At 40.7% G+C, this 27,326-nt stretch overlaps 1 protein-coding gene across 5 annotated transcripts in view; it reads right to left on the bottom strand.

Annotated features, from left to right (window-relative positions):
- The window catches only part of TMEM150C (transmembrane protein 150C), a 114,929-nt gene that overhangs the window by 26,625 nt on the left and 60,978 nt on the right, over positions 1–27,326 (bottom strand). The window contains exon 1 of one of the 5 annotated variants that reach the window (XM_006072896.4): positions 17,479–18,051. The exons of the other annotated variants lie outside the window; for them this stretch is intronic. The gene's annotated coding sequence lies outside the window, so the exon portion shown is untranslated. Of the gene's footprint in view, positions 1–17,478; positions 18,052–27,326 lie in introns of those variants that run through there. 5 annotated transcript variants of the gene reach the window in all.

The raw sequence follows: 27,326 nt of genomic DNA, 5'->3' as shown, positions 1-27,326 counted from the left end.
CTCAGTAGCTATGGTGCACGGGCTTAGCTGCTCTGCAGCATATGGGATCTTCCCAGACCAGGGATCAAACCTATGTCCCCTGCATTGGCAGGTGGATTCTTATTCACTGTATTACCAGGGAAGTCCTACATGTTTAGTTTAAGGACTTGGTCAAACTGTTTCCGGCAATGGCACCCCACTCCAGTACTCTTGCCTGGAAAATCCCATGGACAGAGGAGCCTGGTAGGCTGCAGACCATGGGGTCGCGAAGAGTAGGACACGACAGAGCGACTTCACTTTCACTTTTCCCTTTCATGCACTGGAGAAGGAAATGGCAACCCACTCCAGTGTTCTTGCCTGGAGAATCCCAGGGACGGGGGAGCCTGGTGGGCCGCCGTCTATGGGGTCGCACAGAGTCGGACATGACTGAAGCGACTTAGCAGCAGCAGCAACAATGTATGATTGATTGAAGGTCTTCATATCATTATCAGTACTGGTGATACCACTACCTGGTGTTATCTTTAAATAATCGGTGTTAGCCACTGCTGCCACTCTTTTTCGTGTTAGCCATTCTGATAGTTATATATTTGATATTTCATTGTAGTTTTAATTTGCATTTCCCTGGTGCTAGTGATGTTGAATATCTTTCCCTGTGCTTGTTTGCCATCTGGATGCCCTCTTCAGTGAAATGTCTATTCTTTTTACTCCTTTTCAATTTGGATTTCTTTTTTTAACAGTTGAGAAAAAAAAAGCAGTTTGAGAGATCTTCATATATTCTAGATACTAATCTTTTTTGGGAGGATACATGGTTTGGAAACCTTCAAGGCTGTAGCATCTCCGTTCTCTTGAAGGAGAGAGTCTTCTCTTATTAAATCTCTTATTAAAGAATTATTTTGTTTTTTTATGTATGTATGGTAAAATATACATAACACTAATTTTTTTTTTTTTTTACCATTTTAATCATTGTAAGTGTACTATTCAATGGCATTAAGTGCCCGAAAGTGAAAGAGGAGAGTGAAAAAGTTGGCTTAAAGCTCAACATTAAGAAAATGAAGATCATGGCATCTGGCCCCATCACTTCATGGGAAATAGATGGGGAAACAGTGGAAACAGTGTCAGACTTTATTTTTTGGGGCTCCAAAATCACTGCAGATGGTGATTGCAGCCATGAAATTAAAAGACGCTTACTCCTTGGAAGGAAAGTTATAACCAACCTAGATAGCATATTCAAAAGCAGAGACATTACTTTGCCAACAAAGGTCCATCTAGTCAAGGCTATGGTTTTTCCAGTGGTCATGTACGGATGTGAGAGTTGGACTGTGAAGAAGGCTGAGCGCAGAAGAATTGATGCTTTTGAACTGTGGTGTTGGATAAGACTCTTGCTAGTCCCTAGGACTGCAAGGCAATACAACCAGTCCATTCTGAAGGAGATCAGTCCTGGGTGTTCTTTGGAAGGAATGATGTAAAAGCTGAAACTCCAGTACTTTGGCCACCTCATGAGAAAAGTTGTCATTGGAAAAGACTCTGATGCTGGGAGGGATTGGGGGCAGGAGGAGAAGGGGACGACAGAGGATGAGATGGCTGGATGGCATCACCGACTCGATGGACGTGAGTTTGAGTGAACTCTGGGAGATGGTGATGGACAGGGAGGCCTGGCATGCTGCAATTCATGGGGTTGCAAAGAGTCGGACACGCCTGAGCAACTGAATTGACTGACTGAACTGACCTTCATATCATTATGTAACCATCACCAGTATTCATCTCCAGAACTTTTTAAGTACCTTCATATCATTATGCAACTATCACCACTATTCATCTCCACAATTTTTTCATCTTCCCAAACTGGAACTATATATCTGTTAAACAATAACCCTCTTTCCTCCTGCCCCAGCCCCTGGTGCCCACCATTGTACTTTCTATTTCTATGATTTTTACTAGTCTAGCTACCTCATGTGAGTAAAATCATACAATATCCGTCCTTTTGTGTATGGCTTACTTCATTTAGTATAAAGTCCTTAACGTTCATCCCTGATATGGTGTCTATCAGAGCTTCATTTCTCTTTAAGGCTGAATAACACACCATTGGATGTATATACACACACCATATTTTGTTTGCCCATTCCTCTATCGATGGACATGTGGGTTGCTTCCACTTTTTGGCTGCTGTGAATGATGCTGCTATATATTACATATAAACAAACTCATGTCCCTGTTTTCAATTCTTTGGGGTATATACCTAGGAATGAAATTGGTCACATGATAATTCTATGTTTAATTTTTTGAGGACCCCTCATGACAGCCACACCATTTTACACCCACACCAGTGATATACAAGAGTTCCAATTTCTCCATATCCTCACCAACTCTGGCTATTTTCTGGATTGATAGTAGCCAACCTAATGGGTGTGAAGTGAAGTGAAAGTTGCTAAGTCATATCCGACTCTTTGCAACCCCATGGACTATACAGTTTATGGAATTCTCCAGGCCAGAATACTGGAGTGGATTGCCATTTCCTTCTCCAAATGGGTGTGAAGTGGTATCTAACTGTGGGTTTGATTTGCATTTCCCTAATGATTAGTGATGTTGAACATCTTTTCATTTGCTTACTGGCCATTTATATCTCTTCTTTGGAGAAAAGTCTATTCATGTCTTCTGCACGTTTAAAATTTTTTTTTAATTGTTGAGTTGTAGGAGTTCTTTATATATTCTAAACATTAATCCCTTATCAGATATATGACTTACAAAATTTTCTCCCATTATGTGAGTTGCCTTTTCACTTTATTGATAGTGACCTTTGATGAACAGAAGTTTTAAATTTTCATGAAGTCCAGTTTATCTATTTTGTTATTGCTGTTGCCTGTGGTTTTGGTGTTCCATCCAAGAAACCACTGTCAAATCCAGTGTCATGAGACCTTCTCCTTATGCTTTATTCTAAATGTTTTATGGTTTTATCTCTGCCTATTCAGATCTTTGCTATATCTTGATTTAATTTCTGTATGTGGTGCAAGATAACTTCATCTTTTTTTTGCATGTAAATATCCAGGACCATGTATTTAAAGGAAAGTCTTTTTCAATTTTGATAAATTCTAACTTAGCAAGTTTTCCTTGTGTGGATCATTATTCCGATGTCAAGCCTAAGAACTCTCTGTTTAGTGCTTAATATAGAAGATCTCCTCCTGTAGTTTTTTCTGAAATATGTATAGTTTTAGATTGAAATCTGTGATCTAGTTATGTCTTTAAAACTATAGATCTTTACTGTTTTATTCAATTGGATTAGACTCCCAAAATCACTTTGACAGGAATCAGGAAATAGGTGATGAGCTAAATCAGTCTTCTGACCTAGTAATAAGTCGTAAAGAAGATTCTTACAATGAAGACCATCTACTTCAGCCATAATATATCCTAATGTCACTAGGTTCTTTGGCAATTGACGAGTATAAGCTTAAGGACAACGGTGAGGTGTATGTGTGTAGATAGCAGAAGCCCCCTTCCTTCCTTCACCTCCCTATCCACTTTTGAGTTACCATGGAGGCCAGAAGATCAAAGTAAAAAGCTCTTTTAGGACCAGCTTCAGTTTTGTGGTGACTGAGATGGTAAAGAATCTGCCTGCAATGCTGGAGATTTGGGTTCAATTGCTGGGTGGGGAAGATCACCTGGAGAAGGAAATGGCTACCCAATCTGGTATTCTTGCCTGGAGAATTCCATGGGCAGAGGAGCCTGGCTACTACAGTTCATGGGATCGCAAAGAGTAGGATGCAACTGAGCAACCAACACTTTCTGGTTTTGTTAATCTACCAGTGCCCCATCTCATGTAGATCATCAAGATCCTTTTCCCTCTTTCTCTTTCCCTGGTAAGAGAACAACTGTGGTAACTGAACCTGGTAACTGAACAACTATGTTGTTGTTGTTCAGTCACTAAGTCCTGTCTGATTCTCTGTGACCCCATGCACTGTAGCACACCAGGCTCCTCTGTCCTCCACCATCTCCAGAGTTTGCTCAAACTCATGCCCATTGAGTTGGTGATTCTATCTAACCATTTCACCCTCTGCCAGCCCCTTCAATTTTTCCCAGCATCAGGATCTTTTCCAATGAGTTGGCTCTTCGCATCAGGTGGCCAAAGTACTGGAGTTTCAGCCTCAGCATCAGTCCTTCCAATAAATATTCAGGACTGATTTCCTTTAGGATTGATAGGTTTGATCTCCTTGCAGTCCAAGGAACCCTCAAGAATCTTCTCCAGCATCACACTTTGAAAGCATCAATCCTTCCTTGGTGCTCAGTGTTTCTTTATGGTCCAGTCCTCACATCCTTGACTATATGGACCTTTGTCAGCAAAGTGACGCCTCTGCTTTTTAATTCACTGTCTTGGTTTGTCACAGCTTGCCTTACAAGGAGCAAGCGTCTTTAAATTTCATGGCTGCAGTCACTGTCTGCAGTGATTTTGGAGCTCAAGAAAAGAAAATCTGTCACTTTTTCCACTTTTTCCCCTTCTATTTGCCATGAAGTGATGGGACCAGATGCCATGATCTTAGTTTTTTTAATGTTGAGTTTCAAGCCAGCCTCTTCTCTCGCCTCTTTCACCCTGATCAAGAGGTTCTTTAGTTCCTCTTCACTTTCTGCCTTTAGAGTGGTACTACCTGCATATCCGAGATTGTTGATATTTCTCCCAGTAATCTTGATTCCAGTTTGCGACTCATCCAGCCCAGGATTTCACATGATGTATTCTGCATAGAAGTTAAATAAGCAGGGTGACAGTATACAGCCTTGTCATACTCCTTTCCCAATTTTGAACCAGTCAGTTGTTCCATGTCCAGTTCTAATTGTTGCCTGATAGTCCATGGGGTGCAAAGAGTCAGACACGACTGAGTGACTAAGCACAAGATACCCACATACAGGTTTCTCAGGAGGCAGGTAAGGTGGTCTGGTATTCCCATTTCTTTTAAGAATTTTCCTCAGTTTGTTGTAATCCACACAGTCAAAGGCTTTAGCATAGTCAGTGAAGCAGAAGTAGCCATTTTTCTAGAACGCCCTTGCTTTCTCCATGAGCCAATGAATGTTGGCAATTTGATCTCTGGCTCCTCTGCCTGTTTGAAACCACCTTACACATCTGGAAGTTCTGAGTTCACATACTGTGAAGCCTAGCTTGAAGGACTTTGAGCATCACCTTACTAACATGTGAAATTAGCACAACTGTTTGGTAGTTTGAATATTCTTTGGCATTGCCCTTTTAAGGGACTGGAATGAAAATGGACTTTTTCCAGTCTTGTGGCCACTGCTGAGTTTTCCAAATTTGCTGACATATTGAATGCAGCACTTTAACAGCATCATCTTTTAGGATTTGAAATAGCTCAGCTGGAATTCTGTCATCTCCACTAGCTTTGCTTATAGTAATGCTTTCTAAGGCCCACTTGGCCTTACACTCTAGGATGTCCAGCTCTAGGTGAGTGACCACACTATTGTGGTTATCCAGGTCATTAAGACCTTTTTTGTTTAGTTCTTCTGTATATTCTTGCCACTTCTTAATCTCTTCTGCTTCTGTTAGGTCCTTACTGTTTCTGTCCTTTATCATGCCCCTTCTTGCAAGAAATGTTCCCTTGATAACTCCAGTTTTCTTGAAGAGATATCTAGTCTTTCCCATTCTATATTTTTCCTTTATTTCTTTTCACTGTTCATTTAAGAAGGCTTTCTTATCTCTCCTTGCTATTCTTTGGGAACTCTGCATTCAGATGGATATATCTTTCCTTTTCTCCTTTGCCTTTTGCTTCTCTTCTTTCCTCAGCTATTTGTAAAGCTTCCTCAGACAACTATTTTGCCTTCTTCTGTTTCTTTTTCTTTGGGATGGTTTTGGTCACTGCCACTTTAGAGTGGTACTACTTGTGTATCTGAGATTGTTGATATTTCTCCCAGTAACCTTGATTCCAGTTTGTGACTCATCCAGCCCAGGATTTCACATGATGTATTCTGCATAGAAGTTAAATAAGCAGGGTGACAGTATACAGCCTTGTCATACTCCTTTCCCAATTTTGAACCAGTCAGTTGTTCCATGTCCAGTTCTAATTGTTGCCTGATAGTCCATGGGGTGCAAAGAGTCAGACACGACTGAGTGACTAAGCACTCAGTGTTACAAACCTCCTGTTGTAAAGGAGGTAACTGTTACCTATTGTGCCCATCAGGAGTTCTTCAGGCACTCTCTCTACGAGATCTAACCCCTTGAATCTATTTGTCACCTCCATTCTGTAATCACAAGGGACTGTGTTATATACACCCAAAGAATGGGACTCTAAGTCCCGTTTTGTCCAAAATAACCTGTCTTTCCTTAGCCCATACCTAGCTGATAATATGACCAAAAGAACCTGCAATAGAAAAAACACTGATGTGCTCTATTGTTTCTGTGCTGGAAGAAGATTCCTGGAGGTGCCAAGAGATGAAAAGTTGATTTCTTTAAAAAAATATTTCTTTATTTGGCTGCACCGGGTCTTAGTTGCAGCACGTGGGATCTTTAGCTGCAGCACATGGGATCTTTAGCTGCAGCATGTGGGATCTAGTTCCCTGACCAGGGATGGAACCCGGGCCCCTTGCACTGGGAGCACAGAGTCTTAGCCATTGGACAACCAGGATAGTTCCTTGTTTGGTTTTATAAGCTGTTCTGACTTGGTAAGTTCAGATATTGACTGCAAATACCTTTAAAAGAAAAAAAATGAATAGGTCTATTCAATTAAGTCTCTTCACTGCCTCAGTGTTACCTGAGAGGTGGTTCTCTTTTTCCCATCTTTCCTGACACCATTAAAATAAACTGGCCCAGTGCTTCCAGTCACAGAAGCAAGTGTCACACAAAGTTTACTTACATTTCCCAGTAAGGACAAGTTCCACTGTTTCCCTGAGTTGCATCAATGTGCTACCTACCAGCTGCTGCTGCTAAGTCACTTCAGTCGTGTCCGACTCTGTGCAACCCCATAGACGGCAGCCCACCAGGCTCCCCCATCCCTGGGATTCTCTAGGCAAGAACACTGGAGTGAGTTGCCATTTCCTTCTCCAATGCATGAAAGTGAAGTCTTTGAAGTCGCTCAGTCATGTCTGACTCTTAGACACCCCATGGACTGCAGCCTACCATGCTCCTCCGTCCATGGGATTTTCCAGGCAAGAGTACTAGGAGGCCACATTTTTCTTTGCCTTTTTAAAGATAAGAGGGGAAGAAGGAAGGACTACGCCATACTTCTAAGACAGCTTTATCTTTGCATTCTGAATTATGTTTCTACTTAACATAATATTTACTCCATTGATATTAATCTTCCAATAATATCTCACAGGAAAAAACAGGATAATTTCTCCCATGTCCCAAATAGTAAACTATATCTGGAACAATGTCACCCAATACATTTCTGACAAAAGGAAGAAAAGAACCAGAGTTGCGTAAACCTTCTCAAAAGGGTTCTGGCATTTAGACTCGGTTTGGAAGATTCTCCTCCAAATGGTGTCATTTATCCAAATGATTTGCGAAGCTGTTATCCAGACGGTCAAATCCTCCTCGCGTGCCAGTACTGCTAATCCTCTGTACATTTCTACTGGGTGTTTGTTTCTTCAGTAAATAGCAATTCCTCAAGTCTGAGGCTTCCCTAGTGGCTCAGACAGTAAAGAATCTGCCTGCAATGTGGGAGACCTGGGTTTGATCCCTGGGTTGGGAAGATCCCAGGAGAAGGGGAAGGTGACGCACTCCAGTATTCTTGCCTGGAGAATTCCATGGACAAAGGAGCCTGGTGGGCTGCAGTCAGAGGGGCTGCAAAGATTCAGACATGACTGAGCGACTAGCACACAAGTCTGAGCAGTCTTCACTGTCTTTCATGGCATCTGTGGTAGGAGTGGGACTACACAGTGAGGACCGTCGAACACTTGGAGTCAGAGGCTGAACACTTCAATCTGCTCCCTGATACCCTGAAGCTCTCCTTCTTCCTCAGAGAGAAAAATGAACCCTGTCAAAGGTCTGCAGTGGCTCTGCCATCGCCACTTTTATCCCTCTGTAAATCTGATAGCTTTTTAAAAAATCTTTTGGCTGTGCCAGGGCATGCAGGATACAGGATCTTAATTCCCTGCGTGTGTGCTCAGTCACGTCCAACTCTGCGCCCCAGTGGACTGAAGCCCGCCAGGCTCCTCTGTCCATGGGATTTTTCCAGGCAAGAATACTGGAGTGGGTTGTCATTTCCTCCTCCAGGGGATCTTTCCCACCCATGGATCGAATCCATGTCTCCTGAGTTTCCTGAATTGGCAGGCAGATTCTTTACCACAGAGCCACCTGGGAGGCCCTCTTAATTCCCTGACCAGGAATCAAACTCTTTCCCCCTGCATTGGCAGCACAGAGTCTTAATTACTGGACTTCCATGGAAGTCCTAAGTCTTCTAGCTTTAATGCTCAAGAGAACATCTGGTCACTTGAACATTTACAGTCTCATGGAAGCAAATAAAGCATTACCTTAAGCCCAAATTAGCTTGGCACCCAAGCCTCCACCTATGTGAACATGATCTGAAGAGGGGGTCTTGATAATGGTCATATATTCATATTTTTTATCATCAAATTCCAGACAGATGGCTCATACAGTATTATCTACTGAAGCTACTCAAGTCAAAGAATATAGTGTACTGTTACCATGGTAACCCTTGAAGACAAGCCTTCTGCTCTTTCAAGTGGAGGTAAAATTTCTCCAAGCCATGAATAGGAAAAAGCAAAGCCTACTGGATCACCTTCATTTGTGGATTTTATAATTTTACTTAATGAGAAACTACTTAGGACAGGGAAATGTCTCAGAAGTTAAGATAATATCTTCTGGAGCTGGAAACAATTTTCTTGTTATGAACTAGAAGGATTTTATAAAACGGAGGTTAGTGGAGAGATGCAGCTATAATTCATGGACTTGGGAGCCAGATACCAGAGCTTGGAATCCCAGCTCTGCCACTTGTTACAGTGGTTGTGTGACTTCGGATGTTCAGTCCCCTGTGTCTCAGTTTCTTCACCAGTAAAGTGGGTACAATAATGGTACCCACTTCATCGAGTTTTTGTGAGGATTGAAAATACATCTAAAGCTCTGATAGCAGTGCCTAGCATTTGATGTCTTTTCAATGTCTTAACTACATGCTACTGCAAGTGATATTTGGGGTCTTCAGTTATCTTTTTTTTTTAATTTTGTAATTTATCAGGAAGTAAGCTCTCTGCCAAAGCAATTTTTCATTCTGCTCATAGAGCCAGCTGGCATGGAGCAAGAAAGACTAACAAGTCACTACTAATGACCAGGATTGTCACAGTGTCTATGAACCAAGCACATCCTTGATTTTTTTTTTTTAACCTTCATGGAATCTTGAGTTATTTTTCACATGTGTCATAGACAAATGTGGAGGGTTTGTGTTATTTTATAATTCATTTACAAATCGTAATGACAAGGACTATTTGTTTTGTTTTGTCCTTAAAATGTTTACAGAGTCTCAGATATAAGCCAGCATAGAGAGACATCTGCAAAACAACAAACTCAATATGCTGGTGGTTAAAATTCTGCTTCCAATATTCTAAATCTGGGAAAGCATGATAGCTTGAGTGACCTGGTGTCACCCTAAAAATACATGACTTCCTCTAATCATAGAGATATAAACAATACTATTCAGGCTATGAGGTCAATTTCCAAAATAATTTCTCTGAGCACTGGAAAGAAACAATATATTAGTTAAAGAGGGAAATCTGTGAAATATTACCATCTCCAAAAGAATAGGATAATTTCAATATAGAACCAATGGTGATTGGTTTTTTTTCCCCCAATGTACTCTTGATTTCTAAAATCAATCACTTTGGGACTACCCTAGTGGTCCAGTGGCTAAGATTCCAAGATCCCAATGCAGGGGGCCCGGGTTTGACACCTGGCTGGGGGACTAGATCTTGCAAGCTGCAACTAAGACTCTGCATGCCACAGTGAAGATCCCACAAGCTGCAATGAAGACCCGTGCAGCCTACATAAATATTAATAAAGAAATATTATAAAAGATAGTCAATCACTTTCATTCAATTGACAGATGACTTTTGGGATCCTTTCATGTCTGTGGCCGAAATGATTCTTTTTCTCAGAAATAGATGGAATGTACTGACCTCACATCATTCAAGAAATAATCCCAGAAGGAAGTCTCTTCTTCCAGTATTTCAATTCAACAATATCCTCTTAGAGTTTCTATGCCAAGAGCCTCCTCAGAGGCCATTTATATCTTCAATAATATTAAAAATATTCCCCATGTGTGACAGATAAAATTGCCAACCCAACAGTCATTTCTCTGCTTTGTCTTAGCTAACACAATCTAATTCTACTCAGGACAGCAATGTGTTCAACCCAAGGGTATAAGTCATGACCTGTCTAAGCCCATCACAGGTATCTCATTTTCCTTAGACAAATATTTTTCCAGACTCCCTTGCACCTAGCCAATGAGATGCAAATGGGAAGGATTTGCATCCCTGATAATGGAAAGTCTCTTTTCTGCCCACTCTCCTCCTTTCCATTTGGGATGCTGTTGTGAAAGAAGGATACCTAGTGCTATGGCATCCATCATGTAACCATGAGACCACAAATCCAAAGAGCCAAAGCCAACATGCTGAGGATGGCAGAGTAGCAGATGGGAAGAACTGACTCCTTGATAGTATCATTGAGACACTGCACTAGATTCTAGCTATCACCAGCTTCCAAATTTTTTGTAATGTGAACCAATGAAGTCTTTATTGTTTTATTACTATAGGTTGGTATAGCATCAAAATCTACCCTCCCTTCTTTCATTATAGCTAGGGAAGTGGCCAAGACATGGAAACAGCCTAAATGTCCATTGACAGACAAATAGATAAAGATGTGGTCCATAGACATAATGGAATATTACTCAGCCATAAAAAGAATGAAATAATGCCATTTGCAGCCATACAGATGTACCCAGCGATTACCATACTAGGTGAAGTAAGCCAGACAAAGACAAATATTATATGATATCACTTATATGTGGAATCTAAAAAAAGAGATACAAGTGAACTTTTTTACAAAACATAAAGAGACTCATAGACATAGAAACAAATGCAGTCATCACAGGGGATGGGGAGGGATAAATTAGGAGACTGGGGTTAACACATACATGCTACTATATGTAAAACAGATAAATTACAAGGTCCTACTGTATCGCATGAGAAACTGTATTCCATATTTTGCAATAACTAAATCATTTTCAGGTGCTGTACACCTGAAATTAACATGACATTGTAAATCAACCATACTTCAATAGAAATAAGATAATTAGATAAAACTGTTAAGAAAAAAAGAACAGACACAAGAAAAATGTCTTCCAAAATTTGGTCTATGCCAAGAAAGTCCCTTGATTGTTTTAAAGAGAAAAAGAAAACAAAAATCATTTGATATGTCTGATGGTGACTGCAGCCATAAAATTAAAAGACACTTGCTCCTTGGAAGGAAAGTTATGACTAACCTAGACAGCATATTAGAAAGCAGAGACATTACTTTGCAAACAAAGGTCTGTCTAGTCAAAGCTATGGTTTTTCCAGTCATCATGTATGGATGTGAGAGTTGGACTATAAAGAAAGCTGAGCACTGAAGAATTGATGCTTTTGAACTGTGGTGTTGGAGAAGACTCTTGAGAGTCCCTTGGACTGCAAGGAGATCCAACCAGTCCATCCTAAAGGAGATCATTCCTGGGTGTTCATTGGAAGGACTGATGTTGAAGCGGAAACTCCAATACTTTGGCCACCTGTTGCAAAGAGCTGGCTCATTGGAAAAGACCCTGATGCTGGGAAAGATTGAAGGCAGGAGGAGAAGGGGATGACAGAGGATGAGATGGTTGAATGGCATCACCGACTCAGTGGACTTGAGTTTGAGTAGGCTTTGGGAGCTGGTGATGAACAGGGAAGCCTGGCGTGCTGCAGTCCACAGCACACAACTGAGCGATTGAACTGAACTGAACTGAACTGACAGGTGGGAAATGCCAATGGCTTCTCTATCTCAGACATTAGGAGATTAGAGATGAGAAAATGCACGTTGCCTTTCTCCTGAAGTCTACTGTTCCAGAGGCCTGCATAGAGCTGCCACTGATTTCAGTGTGGGAGGCAAGGAAGTAGAGAAATAAGGCTCAAGACCCAGGGTTTGGAAAGGATTTGTGAGAGACCTCTGGTCTGTGAACTGCTGAGAAGTTAATACATCAGAAGCCAGCTGAGTCTCAGAGGAATTTGTATTTGCAAACGTACTACAGCCAAGCCCATAAACCCTGTGACCGCTGTACTGCGACCTCCGGCTGTCAGCATGTAGAGAAAACAGTAGAGCCACTAACAAGGGCATGTCTCTAACGCCCGCTTCAGACATGGCTAAAGGGGAAACTGAATACGAAGAGCCTCCCCTCCCTCAAAGACGAGGCCAAGGGACACACAGAGCCATGGACAAGAGGGTCCTCCTGAAGAAGAGAACCAGGGTCTAATCAGGGAACGCCCTCCTCTGCCAGGGCAGGGCTCTTGCCCACCGCCCGCTCCATACCAGCATTGCTATGGGCCAGGGGCTGCTACGTGCATTTCTTTCTCCTCTTTTTCAAATGGGAGTTCCAGCTGCGGTTTTCTAATCCCTGTTCCGTCATTGTATATCAAGTGTGAGTATGAGTGTACAAGAGGAGGTAACTTGTATTTGAGTTCACAGGTGGCCAGGCCATTGGAAGCATATCCAAACCTGATGGAAGCGATTGTGCATTCCCCAGAGACCATGGACTTTGAGCTGGTATGTTTACTGTATGGGCTCTTGTCTGTCTCCCTTGGGATGGAGCAATTGGGTTCTATGTGTTGGAAAGAGGATATTCATGATACTTGGTGGCCAGAGGGACTGACTGTGGCAAGGCTTTAGCCATCAACCTAGGTGTCCATCAATAGAGAGGGATGTATAAAGAAGATGTGGTATATATACACAATGGAATATTATCTCATCCATAAAAAAGAATGAAATGTCATTTGCAGCGATACAGACGGACTCAGAGATTATCATACTACGTGAAGTAAGTCAGACAGAGAAAGACAAATATATGATATCACTTATAAGTGGAATTTAAATAAATGACACAAATGAATTTATTTACAAAACAGAGACAGACTCATAGACTTAGAGAATGAACGTATGGTTACCAGGGGGGAAGGATGGGAGAGAGGGACAGATTGGGAGTTTGGGATGGATACGTACACACTGCTATATTTAAAATGGATAACCAATGAGGACCTACTGTATAGCACAGGGAATTCTGCTCAATATTATCAACCTAAATAGGAGAATAATTTGAAAAAGAATAGATACATGTGCATGTATAATTGAATCATTCTGCTGTACACCTGAAACTAACACAACATTATTAATCAACTATAATATAAAAGTTAAACATTTAAAAAAATGATACAAATGAAATTATTTACAAAACAGAAAGAGACTCACAGACATAGAAAACAAACTTATGGTTACCAAAGGGGAAAGGTTGGCGGAGGTGGGAATAAATTAGGAGTTTGGGAATAACAAATATACACTACTGTATATAAAATATTAATAGATAACCAACAAGGACCTATTGTATAGCATATAAGTAAGTGTTAGTTGCTCAGTCATGTCTGACTCTTTGTGGCCCCATGGACTGTGGCCCACCAGGCTCCTCTGTCCATGGGATTCTCCAGGCAAGAATACTGGAGAAGCCATTCCCTTCTCCAGGGGATCTTCCTGACCCAGGTAACGAACCCAGGTCTCCCACATTGCAGGCAGACTATCGTCTGAGCCATCAGGGCCATAGCTGTAAAGCATAGGGAACTATATTTAATATCTTGAAATAACCTACAATGGAAAAGAATCTAACAAAGAATACACACAGACATACACTAATATATATATAGACACACTAATATATATATATATATATATATATCTGTATCACTTTGCTGTACACATGAAACTTACACAACATTGTAAATCAACTATATTTCAATAAAATTTTTTAAAAGATTGTTAGCTAGCTGTCTATGAAAATCCATTCTCCCTTTCTTCCATCACGTTAGAAGAGCTAGGCGTTTGGCTGCCCAGCCTCCTCTGCACTGGGAATTATCCACCAGATGAAACTCCTGCTAATGGAATGTGAATAGAGGAGTGTGTGCCACTCCTGGCCCAGTGCGCACCTCTCAAACACTCATTTCCCGTGGGCTGAGCCGGCGAGGATCAGAAGAAAGAAGTTACGTTGAGCATGGCTTGTCATGAAAGCCTCCTCTCCCACTAATGTGGGACACCCGCCAAGGACTGATACATGAGGAAACAAACCTTCATTTTTAAGGCACATTATTGTTGGGTTTCTTTTAACAGCAGCTGAATCTTTTACTATAGCTAATACATTCAGATACTCTGTTAACCACAGCCCAAATATCTTATCTGATACTTGCCATTATTTCCCACAAAAATAATGAAGTGACTATCCAGAGCTCCTGGAGAAGCACATGGATTCTGAGGTGATGATCATTTAACAGAACCTGCCCTGATGAATCAGATCATACCCAAGAGCTCCAAGTGACCAGGTGTTTGCTCTAAGTACGGGAAATAATTAAGGCCAAGGAACGGCTTCCTCACTTAGCAGTGATTGATGCTATATATAATTTTTTTTAAGACCTTACAAATACTCAAAACATATGTTTTTCCTAAAGAGCTAGTTGTACTTTATAGATCTGAAATCAAATGAATCCTCAGGACATCCTGGGAGGTATAATAAAGGTTGGGTAACATTATTAATTTTATAGATGACAATGAAGTGATTGCTTTTAACATTTGTGATTCACCAGTTCTAAAGAATCTTTTCTAGACTTTTTGCCACATGCAATTATTTTATGAGCCTTTCAGTCCCTAAAGGCAAAAAACAAACACATTAAAAAAAAAAAAAACTGTAAAGCAGTCTGATCACAGGCTAACTGAAAATGAAATCCTTGTGGTGGGAAGTCCCTGATCCAGAGCTTTGAAATAGCATCGTAACAAGCCTTTCTAACCCAAAGCCGAAGCTCCAAGAACCCAAAACAAACGACTCCTCGTGATGCTGGCACTCTCTTGCCAGGCTTTGACACCAATTGCTCAGGCCTGAAATAGACGTGAAACAAACCAGAGCATAAAAGAAATCCGGGAAGATAGGTAAGTTCAGGAAGTTCAAGATCTGCGAAGGAAATGCAGGGAGAATCTTATGTGGCTTGTGGTAGGACGCTATGGCTAAGAAATGCTAGGTTACTACTGCACATGATCGTCAAGCCCCAAGCACGGAACTTGGATCTCTACATCCTACAAACTGACAAGCTGCTCATAGGCTAAGACCAAAAGTGACGGTCAAAAAGGTCCTTCTTCCACTCTCCATTACAGCGGGGACACAGAACTGAGCTGGATCCCTGAGAATGTGCCCCTAATCCAGAGACTCCAGTTTCAAATCTAGGCTCTGCCACTGAGTTGCTGGGTGAGTGAGGGATAGTCGCTCAGTTGTGTCCGACTCGTTGCAACCCCATGGACTGCAGCCCACCAGGCTCCTCTGTCCATGGAATTCTCCAAGCAAGAATACTGGAGTGGGTAGCCTCTTCCTTCCCCACGGAGTTGCTGGGTGATGCTGTGCAAACCCCTTAACCTATCTAACCCTTGATTTTCTCATCTATAGAATGGGATCATAATAGTACCTCCTTTCTAGCGATGCCATGATAATTAAGGAAGTTAATCCACATCAGGCTCTTTGATAAGTATACGGCAAGAGCTCAATAACTGGAAGCCCATTTTTATAAATTGCTGTCTTACTGTCTCTAGAGCCCACCCATTTGTGGTTGAGAAAAAGAAAGTAGAAATGCAGATTTATTCCAGCTTAACAGTGACTGCTTAGGAATTCAATGAGGAAACTGAAAGAGAAAGGAAGATAGGCTTTTAATGTTCTCTCAGTGGAGCAGGGTATGACCTTGTACAAAAATCCTTCAAACAGTCTCTTAGAAATTATGCTGATGATTTCTTTGGAAGGACAAAAAAAAAAACAACATAAAATATCTGAGACCAGAGGTTGCTTTGCAGAGTTCAGACAGGCACCAGTAAAGGTCATATATCATCTTGCATCTTTCTCAAGGCCAGAGGAACTAATCAACAACTCAGAACCTGAGCTCCCTCGAACACTCAGAACCGCTACATCACCAGAATAAAACCCAGTGAAACCAAGGACTTATAAAATGTTGGTAACTTGCCTGATGCCTAGTCTTCCACAGCCAGCTGGTGTTACATACACTGCGTGAAAGGTGACCTAAGGCAGTTTCTCATTTCATACAGTTCCCTTGCACACAAAAAAACCTGGAAAAGACCTCAAAAATCATCAACCTTGGGGCTTCCCGGTGGCTCAGTGGTAAAGAATCTGTCTGCCAATGCAAGAGGTACGGGTTCGATCCCTGGTCCAGGAAGATCCCACATGCCTCTGAGCAATTAAGCCTGTTTGCCACAACTATTGAGCCCGAGCTGTAAAGCACGGGAGCCATGACTACGGAGCCCACATGCTGCAACTACTGAAACCCGTGCGCCCCAGAGCCTGTCCTCCACGACAAGAAGCCACCATGATAATAAGCCTGCACGCTGCAATGAAGTGTAGCCCCTGCTTGCCCCAATTAGAGGAAAGCCTGTGCAGCAATGAAGACCCAGTGTAGCCAAAAGTAAATAAATAAATAAAATTATCAGTTCAGTTCAGTTCAGTCGCTCAGTCGTGTCCGACTCTTTGCAACCCCATGGACTGCAGCATGCCAGGCCTCCCTGTCCATCACCCACTCCTGGAGTTTACTCAAACTCGTGTCCATTGAGTCGGTGATGCCATCCATCCATCTCATCCTCTGTTAATTTTAAGCACTTTGAAGGCTACCCTGGTGGCTCAGATGGTAAAGAATCCGCCTGCAATGTGGGAGAACTAGATTCCATCCCCAAGTTGGGAAGATCCCCTGGAGAAGGGAAGGGCGACCCACCTCAGTATTCTTGCCTGGAAAATTCCACAGACAGAGGAGTCTGGTGGCCTACAGTCCATGGGGTTGCAAAGAGTCAGACTCAGCTGAGTGGCTAACACTTTCACATTCAGAAGGCTACAGGGTATACTTAAGGGGCATGATCGCAGAATTCAGTGCAAAATTAGGAAAATCACCAACAAAGGTGGCTCCATAGTGAACAATGACATTTAGCGTTTAGAGGAGTAACACATCCGTCCAACCGTCCAATCCATACACAATCCGTACAGCCTAGAGGCATCTGCTAGGAGACGGGTCTGCTTCCCAACTCTCAGAAAGTAATGACTGGCGTGCAACTGGAACTCTAAACTGCTCAAGAGGGACTTCCCTGGTAGTCCAGTGAACTGCACTTCTAGCGTAAGGGACGCAGGCTTGATCCCTGGTCAGGGAACTAGGGTTCCACATGCTGGGCGGCCAGAACAAGGAAACAAACAAAATTCAAATTACCTAACTTGCACAGTATGCTGGGCCCAACGGCTGGTCATGCCCCTCGGTGGCTCTCTGAAGGCGCCAATGTCCGTCACCACACCAAGAATGCTTTGGCTTGGGTCCTGGGTTATTTTTTCAGGTCAGTGCTCTCCCAGCTGCCCCCTTCCCAGCTCAGATGCCAGCTCCCTTCTGTGGTCCATCTCTACTTCCCTGTGAAGATGGGTCAGACGTATCCTGCATGCTATCCATTTCCTGACAGTGAGAGGGAGGAGCACAGTGGAGGAGGGGAATCACCCCCTATGACACTCACACCATCCCTCCCAAGTGTCTCCTTTTGGTTTTGTTAAAATCAAACACAAATGGGACCAGACTTGAAAATGCCCTGAGCAAAATCAGCTTAGTTATACAAGCAGAACTTAATTTGGTGTGTTTTGCAAGACAAGCAAGGCTAACGGGACCTGAGTCACTTCTTGCTTCTGCCTCTGGGAAAGTCAAAAGTGAAACTTCAGTCGTTCTCTGAAACTGATAATGAGATCATCACTAACCAGTTCCCTTTCGTTTAAGAAAATTCTAATATTGTAAACAACCACTGTGAAGAGTAAACAGCCAATACTATATAAGTTGGGCTTCCCAGGTGGCATGGTGGTAAAGAATCCAACTGCCAATGCAGAAGATGCAGAGGACTCAGGTTCCATCCCTGGGTCAGGAAGATTCCCTGGAGGAGGAAATGCAACCCACTCCAGTATTTTTGTCTGGGAAATCCCATGGACAGGGGAACCTGGCAAGCTACAATCCCTCTGGGTCCCAAAGAGTCAGACACGACTGAGCACACACATCACACTGTGTAAGCTGCTTTATAACAATCTACCTCTGAACCTTGTTCCATGTTTTGGTTTGAGGGCTCCTGTCTTGCAAACTCTTTATTTTTGGTATGTGCACAATAAACTTAAACTAATATGACTATTTCCGTGATTCACTGGTTTTACTTCTGCTTTTTTCCTAAACTTTTGACAGTTCACAGCATCAGAAGTAGAATCCAGAGAAAATCCCCAATGACGCCAAGGTCGATGAGCAACAGGTGCCAGGACCCAGAGCCCACCGTGTCTGCTCCCTTCTCATGGCCCTGGAGTTTGAGGGGTAGGCCTGTCGGATCTGAGCTCTCCTCTCCTTGCGTTCTGAGTTCTCCGACGTGACTGTGCACAATGGCTTTCTGTTTCTGTATGTGTAAGCTTCTTCAGAAGTCTGACTCGGAGGGGAGAAACCTGTGATTCCCCGGGGGTTTAGGCAGCAGCAGGATTACTGGGCTCCGCATAGATTATTTGTTTCAGGAAACCTAAAGGTAGAAATAAGTTCCACCTGATCTGAATCTCCTTCTCCCTTTAAAGACTCCCTCTTTCGTATGTATGCCCACTATAGATCAGGATCTTGTGCCTTTCTGGAAAAATGAGTGAACTTTTAGATGATTTAAAATGATAGTGGCCACTGTGGAGAAGTTTCAGTTTAGATAAGGCCACCTTAAGAGACACTCTTGCAAAGAGAAAATCCCAAACTTCTCAGGGACAATGGAATGCATTCTTTGACTAAAAGACAAGATGACTCCAAAAGTATCTTCTCTAAAAGAATCCTTACAGGATGCCCCAGAAACCTTTTGTAAAAGAAGACTTTATCCATCTAAGCAGGTTATCTTAACTTAGTCCACCTGCCAGAAACACAATTTGGATCCAGTTTTTCTTTTGAGTTTTGTATCTGAGACACGGCTAAAAATTTTAAATGAAGGCTAAAAGATCTGTATTCATGTTTGTCTATGTTTATGTGTGTATATTATGTGTGCGTGTATATTATTTTTGTGTGATATTTTAAAAAGAGTTCTATTTAGTTGAGTTAAAGAAAAGTAACATTTATATAAATTAAATTTTCCTAAACTTCTCAGAATATAAAATCTAACCCAAATGTTTTTCAAGCTAACATGATATGAGATGCTGCAGCTGCTGCTGCTGCTTCTAAGTTGCTTCAGTCGTGTCCGACTCTGTGCAACCCCATAGACAGCAGCCCACCAGGCTCCCCCATCCCTGGGATTCTCCAGGCAAGAACACTGGAGTGGGTTGCCATTTCCTTCTCCAATGCATGAAAGTGAAAAGGGAAAGTGAAGTCGCTCAGTCGTGTCCAACTCTTAGCAACCCCATGGACTGCAGCCCACCAGGCTCCTCCGTCCTTGGGATTTTCCAGGCAAGAGTACTGGAGTGGGGTGCCATTGCCTTCCTGTGGTCATGTATGGTTGTGAGAGTTGGACTCTGAAGAAGGCTGAGCGCTGAAGAATTGATGCTTTTGAACTGTGGTGTTGGAGAAGACTCTTGAGAGTCCCTGGGACTGCAAGGAGATCCAACAAGTCCATTCTGAAGGAGATCAGCCCTGGGATTTCTTTCGAAGGAATGATGCTAAAGCTGAAACTCCAGTACTTTGGCCACCTCATGCAAAGAGTTGACTCATTGGAAAAGACTCTGATGCTGGGAGGGATTGGGGGCAGGAGGAGAAGGGGACAACAGAGGATGAGATGGCTGGATGGCATCACTGACTCGATGGACGTGAGTCTGGGTGAACTCCGGGAGTGGGTGATGGACAGGGAGGCCTGGCGTGCTGCAATTCATGGGGTCGCAAAAAGTCGGACACAACTGAGCCACTGAACTGAACTGAAGATAATCTTTGATAAATGGAAGATAGTTTAACTCCTAGAAGAAAACATAGGCGGAGCACTCTTTGACATAAATCATAGCAATATTTTTTTTTTTGGATCCACCTCCTAAAGTAAAGGAAATAAAAGAAAAAAAAAAAAGACCTAATAAAACTTCAAAGCCTTTGCATAGTAATGTGAGCTATTGACAAAAGAAAAGGTAACCTACTGAATGGGAAAAATATTTGCAAGTGATATGACTGCAAGGGGATTAATATCCAACATGTATAAACAGTTCATACAACTCTACTTTTAAAAAGCAAACAATCTGATTACAAAATGGGCATAGAACTGAGTAGACATTTTTCCAAAGGAGAAATGCAGATGACCAACAGACACATGAAAGGATGCCCAACATCACTAATTAACAGGGAAATGCAAAACCATAATGAGATACCACCTCACACCTGTCAAAACGACCATCGTCAAAAAGAACACAAGTAACAGATGTCGGTGACGATGTAGAGAAAAGGGAACCCGGTGGACTTACTGATGGGAACGTACATTATTGCAACCACTGTGGAAAACAGTATGGCGATTTCTCAAGAAACTGAAAATAGAGCTACCATACAACACAGCAATTCCACTCCTGGGCTATATATCAGAAAACACCAAAGACACTAGTTCAAAGACAACATGTGCCCCAATGTTCATAGCAACATGATTTACAATAGCTAAGATATGGAAGCAAGCAGAGTGTCTGCCCCTCAACAGATGAACAGATAAAGAAGATGTGGTGTACACATACAATGGAATACTACTCACCTATAAAAAATGAAATATTACCAACTGTAGCAACATGGATGGACTTAGAGGACATTATGCTAAGTGAAATAAGTCAGAGAAAGGCAAATGCTGTATTATATCAGTTATAAGTGTAATCTAAAAAATACAACAAAAACAGTTGTATTGAACTGTTACAGTGAATATAACAAAAAAAAGGAGTCTCAGAGATAGAACAAATTAGCAGTTACCAGTGCATGGGGGAGGGGCAACATCAGGGTGAAGAAGTGGGAAGTCCAAACAATTAGGTGTAAGAGAGGCTACAAGAACGGATGGTACAACTTGGGGAATGCAGTCAACATTTTGTAATAACTGTAAATGGAAAGCAAGTTTTAAAAATTGTATAAAACTAAAAAAAATTTTTAATAAAAGAATACTTTGGAAAAAATGTAGTTTATCGGTTCAATAAAAACATGTCTTCAGAGTTGTTGACATTAAATGTAATAAAAACATACAATTTTTCGTACCTGGGTTTGCTCTGTCACATAAGCTCATGCTAGCTCTCTGTTACAAAATTTGTCAATAAGAAAAATAACTTAAGAGGATGTTTAGTTGTTTGATGTCTAACAACTAAGAATGATTGTTAAAAACAAGTAATTTAAATAAACAAGATAAAAGTTTATACTAAGTTAAACTAAATAATAGATATTCATTAAATATCTAGATTATTTCCAAATAAGATAATATACTGAGACATTGATCATTAAACATGTTCATCTACTTTTGGCTTTTTAATTTTTATTTTACAGACAGACAAAAGATAATTGGGTCTATTAATAAATGTCTTTTACCACAGTAAAAGTTATACTATAAAAAACATATCTTTAAAAAGTACAAGTTTTAATAATTATACATTTATAAATTTGCTAAACTACTGGAGGTGGTGCTCAGATGCTCAGTCATGTCTGACTCTTCGTGACCCCAAGGACTGTAGCCCGCCAGGGTCCTCTGTTCATGGGATTACTGGAGCAGGTTGCCATTTCCTCCTCCAGGGATCTACCCAAATCATTCCCAAATCGGGGATCAAACTGGTGTCTCTTACTGTCCCCCCTATTCTAAAGGAGATCGGTCCTGGGTGTTCTTTGGAAGGAATGATGCTAAAGCTGAAACTCCAGTACTTTGGCCACCTCATGTGAAGAGTTAACTCATTGGAAAAGACTCTGATGCTGGGAGGGACTGGGGGCAGGAAGAGAAGGGGACGACAGAGGATGAGATGGCTGGATGGATCACCGACTCGATGGACGTGAGTTTGAGTGAACTCCAGGAGTTGGTGATGGACAGGGAGGCCTTGGCATGCTGCAATTCATGGGGTACAAAGAATGGGACACAACTGAGCGACTGAACTGACTGACTGTCTCCTGCATTGTCAGGCATGTTCTTTACCTCTGAGCCACCTGGGAAGCTAATCCACCACAGGATGCTAATATGTGATAGACAATTGATAAGTACCTCTTTCCTAGCCTTCACTGGAAGGCAAAAGCTACTAAAGGTTAAATTTTATAATTAATATGTAGGACAAAACTATAAGAAACAATGAATGAAGGGAAACAACTTTCCATACAAAATAGGGGAAGAAAATGGGATGTATTTTTATATGCAGAGTGTGCAAGGAATATAAACTGTGTTTTTGTTAAGGAAAAAGAGGGTAAAGGTGTATAAAGTAACTACTTGTTCCAGAGTAAGAAAGGAAAAGAATAAGACAAAACCTAAATGAATATAGAAAGTCACAGGTTTGTGGAAAGGAATTTTATGTTGTGAAGTGAAAGCTGGCTGAAATTGAATGGACTTATTATAAAGGTTTTAAAAATAATCTTTAGTAAGTAGTGTCCTATGTAAAACTAAAACTTAACATGCTTTCATCTGCTAAAAGGACAAAATTGTATTAGACCATTGGTCTGCTCCTAATAAGCTCTGCAAGGTCTTTCTTATCCTTAAAGTAACCTGCCTAGAAAACAAGGACTCTGTGTTTTATCAAAATACTTTCTGGGGCTTCACATTGTCTTCATCACATTTTTGATTAAGAAAACTGAGTTCTCTCTATTAAAAGAGCTAAGGTTTTTTACAACTATATAACTTCCTTGATTATTCTTTGAAATCCTTTGTCACTCTGGTTGAATAGGTAACTAGGTATTGTTTACAATGACCTGTAATCCTATTTGTTCAAGTGTTTTAAGCCTTTTGACATTTTGGACAAACTTCCCCAAATCAAATTCTGAATTGTCTTTTTGACCTTAAACTAACTTTGGGATTTTCCAGAGAGGGCCCATGGAAGATCCCAAGAGATACTCTCTCTCTCCTTATAAAAGAAAAATGTTAGTTTGTTTAGGCTTATTTGATATGTTAAGTTGCATGGGAAACATGGTAAAATAAAAAGTAATGTTTTTTTAGATTACATCTTAGATTACATTTACATGGCTATATAAGTGCTCCAAAAATTACACAAAATTCCTAAAAATCTGCTATGTCCTGGTACAATGTTCTTAGTCATAATTCCAGTTATTATAATACTGTATATCATAAAAATAACAATTTCTCAATTGTATCATTCAGGTGAACTTTCTCTCATGAGATCCTGAACGATGGTATTTTTAAATCTTTTTATACTCCATTCTTTTCTGAAAGCATTTACAATCAACTACATTCAGCAAAATGAATCTGCAAACAGATTCATGGAAAAGACGCTGGCAAGAACTTTAGAATACAGGTTTCTGATAACTTTAAGATCATAATACCGAACTGGGCAAGAATTTCTGAAGTTTAATGGAAAACTGATAGAATCATAAAGCTTCAAGCCCAAGATGAAGCAAAATAAAAATTAATTACAGGAGACTGAATGAACCGATGAAGATTGAGGCTCGATCCCGCCTTTGCGTATGCCGAGCCTCCTTCCGGGAGCCGGCAGAAGATGATTATAATTTTTATGACTTCATTTAAAACACTGTTGGTTCCTTAATGTTTTGTTTTTTTTTTATTTTATTTTTAAACTTTACATAATTGTATTAGTTTTGCCAAATATCAAAATGAATCCGCCACAGGTATACATGTGTTCCCCATCCTGAACCCTCCTCCCTCCTCCCTCCCCATACCATCCCTCTGGGTCGTCCCAGTGCACCAGCCCCAAGCATCCAGTATCGTGCATCGAACCTGGACTGGCAACTCGTTTCATACATGATATTTTACATGTTTCAATGCCATTCTCCCAAATCTTCCCACCCTCTCCCTCTCCCATAGACTCCATAAGACTGTTCTATACATCAGTGTCTCTTTTGCTGTCTCGTATACAGGGTTATTGTTACCATCTTTCTAAATTCCATATATATGCGTTAGTATACTGTATTGGTGTTTTTCCTTCTGGCTTACTTCACTCTGTATAATAGGCTCCAGTTTCATCCATCTCATTAGAACTGATTCAAATGTATTCTTTTTAATGGCTGAGTAATACTCCATTGTGTATATGTACCACAGCTTTCTTATCCATTCATCTGCTGATGGACATCTAGGTTGCTTCCATGTTCTGGCTATTATAAACAGTGCTGTGATGAACATTGGGGTACACGTGTCTCTTTCCCTTCTGGTTTCCTCAGTGTGTATGCCCAGCAGTGGGATTGCTGGATCATAAGGCAGTTCTATTTCCAGTTTTTTAAGGAATCTCCACACTGTTCTCCACAGTGGCTGTACTAGTTTGCATTCCCACCAACAGTGTAAGAGGGTTCCCTTTTCTCCACACCCTCTCCAGCATTTATTATTTGTAGACTTTTGGATCACAGCCATTCTGACTGGTGTGAAATGGTACCTCATAGTGGTTTTGATTTGCATTTCTCTGATGATGAGTGATGTTGAGCATCTTTTCATGTGTTTGTTAGCCATCTGTATGTCTTCTTTGGAGAAATGTCTATTTAGTTCTTTGGCCCATTTTTTGATTGGATCATTTATTTTTCTGGAGTTGAGCTGTAGGAGTTGCTTGTATATTCTCGAGATTAGTTGTTTGTCAGTTGCTTCATTTGCTATTATTTTCTCCCATTCTGAAGGCTGTCTTTTTACCTTGCTAATAGTTTCCTTTGATGTGCAGAAGCTTTTAATGTTAATTAGGTCCCATTTGTTTATTTTTGCTTTTATTTCCAATATTCTGGGAGGTGGGTCATAGAGGATCCTGCTCTGATGTATGTCAGAGAGTGTTTTGCCTATGTTCTCCTCTAGGAGTTTTATAGTTTCTGGTCTTACGTTTAGATCTTTAATCCATTTTGAGTTTATTTTTGTGTATGGTGTTAGAAAGTGTTCTAGTTTCATTCTTTCACAAGTGGTTGACCAGATTTCCTAGCACCACTTGTTAAAGAGATTGTCTTTAATCCATTGTATATTCTTGCCTCCTTTGTCAAAGATAAGGTGTCCATATGTGAGTGGATTTATCTCTGGGCTTTCTATTTTGTTCCATTGATCTATATTTCTGTCTTTGTGCCAGTACCATACTGTCTTGATAACTGTGGCTTTGTAGTAGAGCCTGAAGTCAGGTAGGTTGATTCCTCCAGTTCCATTCTTCTTTCTCAAGATCGCTTTGGCTAGTCGAGGTTTTTGTATTTCCATACAAATTGTGAAATTATTTGTTCTAGCTCTGTGAAGAATACTGTTGGTAGCTTGATAGGGATTGCATTGAATCTATAAATTGCTTTGGGTAGTATACTCATTTTCACTATATTGATTCTTCCAATCCATGAACATGGTATATTTCTCCATCTATTAGTGTCCTCTTTGATTTCTTTCACCAGTGTTTTATAGTTTTCTATATATAGGTCTTTAGTTTCTTTAGGTAGATATATTCCTAAGTATTTTATTCTTTCCGTTGCAATGGAATTGAATGGAATTTCCGTTGAATGGAATTGTTTCCTTAATTTCTCTTTGTTTTCTCATTATTAGTGTATAGGAATGCAAGGGATTTCTGTGTGTTGATTTTATATCCTGCAACTTTACTATAGTCATTGATTAGTTCTAGTAATTTTCTGGTGGAGTCTTTAGGGTTTTCTATGTAGAGGATCATGTCATCTGCAAATAGTTAGAGTTTTACTTCTTCTTTTCCAATTTGGATTCCTTTTATTTCTTTTTCTGCTCTGATTGCTGTGGCCAAAACTTCCAAACCTATGTTGAATAGTAATGGTGAAAGTGGGCACCCTTGTCTTGTTCCTGACTTTAGAGGAAATGCTTTCAATTTTTCACCATTGAGGATAATGTTTGCTGTGGGTTTGTCATATATAGCTTTTATTATGTTGAGGTATGTTCCTTCTATTCCTGCTTTCTGGAGAGTTTTTATCATAAATGGATGTTGAATTTTGTCAAAGGCTTTCTCTGCATCTACTGAGATAATCATATGGTTTTTATTTTTCAATTTGTTAATGTGGTGTATTACATTGATTTGCGGATATTGAAGAATCCTTGCATCCCTGGGATAAAGCCCCCTTGGTCATGGTGTATGATCTTTTTAATGTGTTGTTGGATTCTGATTTCTAGAATTTTGTTAAGGATTTTTGCATCTATGTTCATCAGTGATATTGGCCTGTAGTTTTCTTTTTTTGTGGGATCTTTGTCAGGTTTTGGTATTAGGGTGATGGTGGCCTCATAGAATGAGTTTGGAAGTTTACCTTCCTCTGCAATTTTCTGGAAGAGTTTGAGCAGGATAGGTGTTAGCTCTTCTCTAAATTTTTGGTAGAATTCAGCTGTGAAGCCGTCTGGACCTGGGCTTTTGTTTGCTGGAAGATTTTTGATTACACTTTCAATTTCCATGCTTGTGATGGGTCTGTTAAGATTTTCTATTTCTTTCTGGTCGAGTTTTGGAAACTTGTACTTTTCTAAAAATTTGTCCATTTCTTCCACGTTGTCCATTTTATTGGCATATAATTGTTGGTAGTAGTCTCTTATGATCCTTTGTATTTCTGTGTTGTCTGTTGTGATCTCTCCATTTTCGTTTCTAATTTTATTGATTTGATTTTTCTCCCTTTGTTTCTTGATGAGTCTGGCTAATGGTTTGTCAATTTTATTTATCCTTTCAAAGAACCAGCTTTTGGTTTTGTTGATTTTTGCTATGGTCTCTTTTGTTTCTTTTGCATTTATTTCTGCTCTAATTTTTAAGATTTCTTTCCTTCTACTAACCCTGGGGTTCTTCATTTCTTCCTTTGCTAGTTGCTTTAGGTGTAGAGTTAGGTTATTTATTTGACTTTTTTCTTGTTTCTTGAGGTGTGCCTGTATTGCTATGAACTTTCCCCTTAGGACTGCTTTTACCGTGTCCCACAGGTTTTGGGTTGTTGTGTTTTCATTTTCATTCGTTTCTATGCAAATTTTGATTTCTTTTTTGATTTCTTCTGTGATT

The sequence above is a fragment of the Bubalus bubalis genome, chromosome 7 (assembly GCF_019923935.1).
Source record: "Bubalus bubalis isolate 160015118507 breed Murrah chromosome 7, NDDB_SH_1, whole genome shotgun sequence".
In the NCBI taxonomy this organism is placed as follows: Eukaryota; Metazoa; Chordata; class Mammalia; order Artiodactyla; family Bovidae; genus Bubalus; species Bubalus bubalis.
The sequence above is the reverse complement of the archived record's forward strand: the minus strand, read 5'-3'. Positions and strand labels throughout refer to the sequence as shown.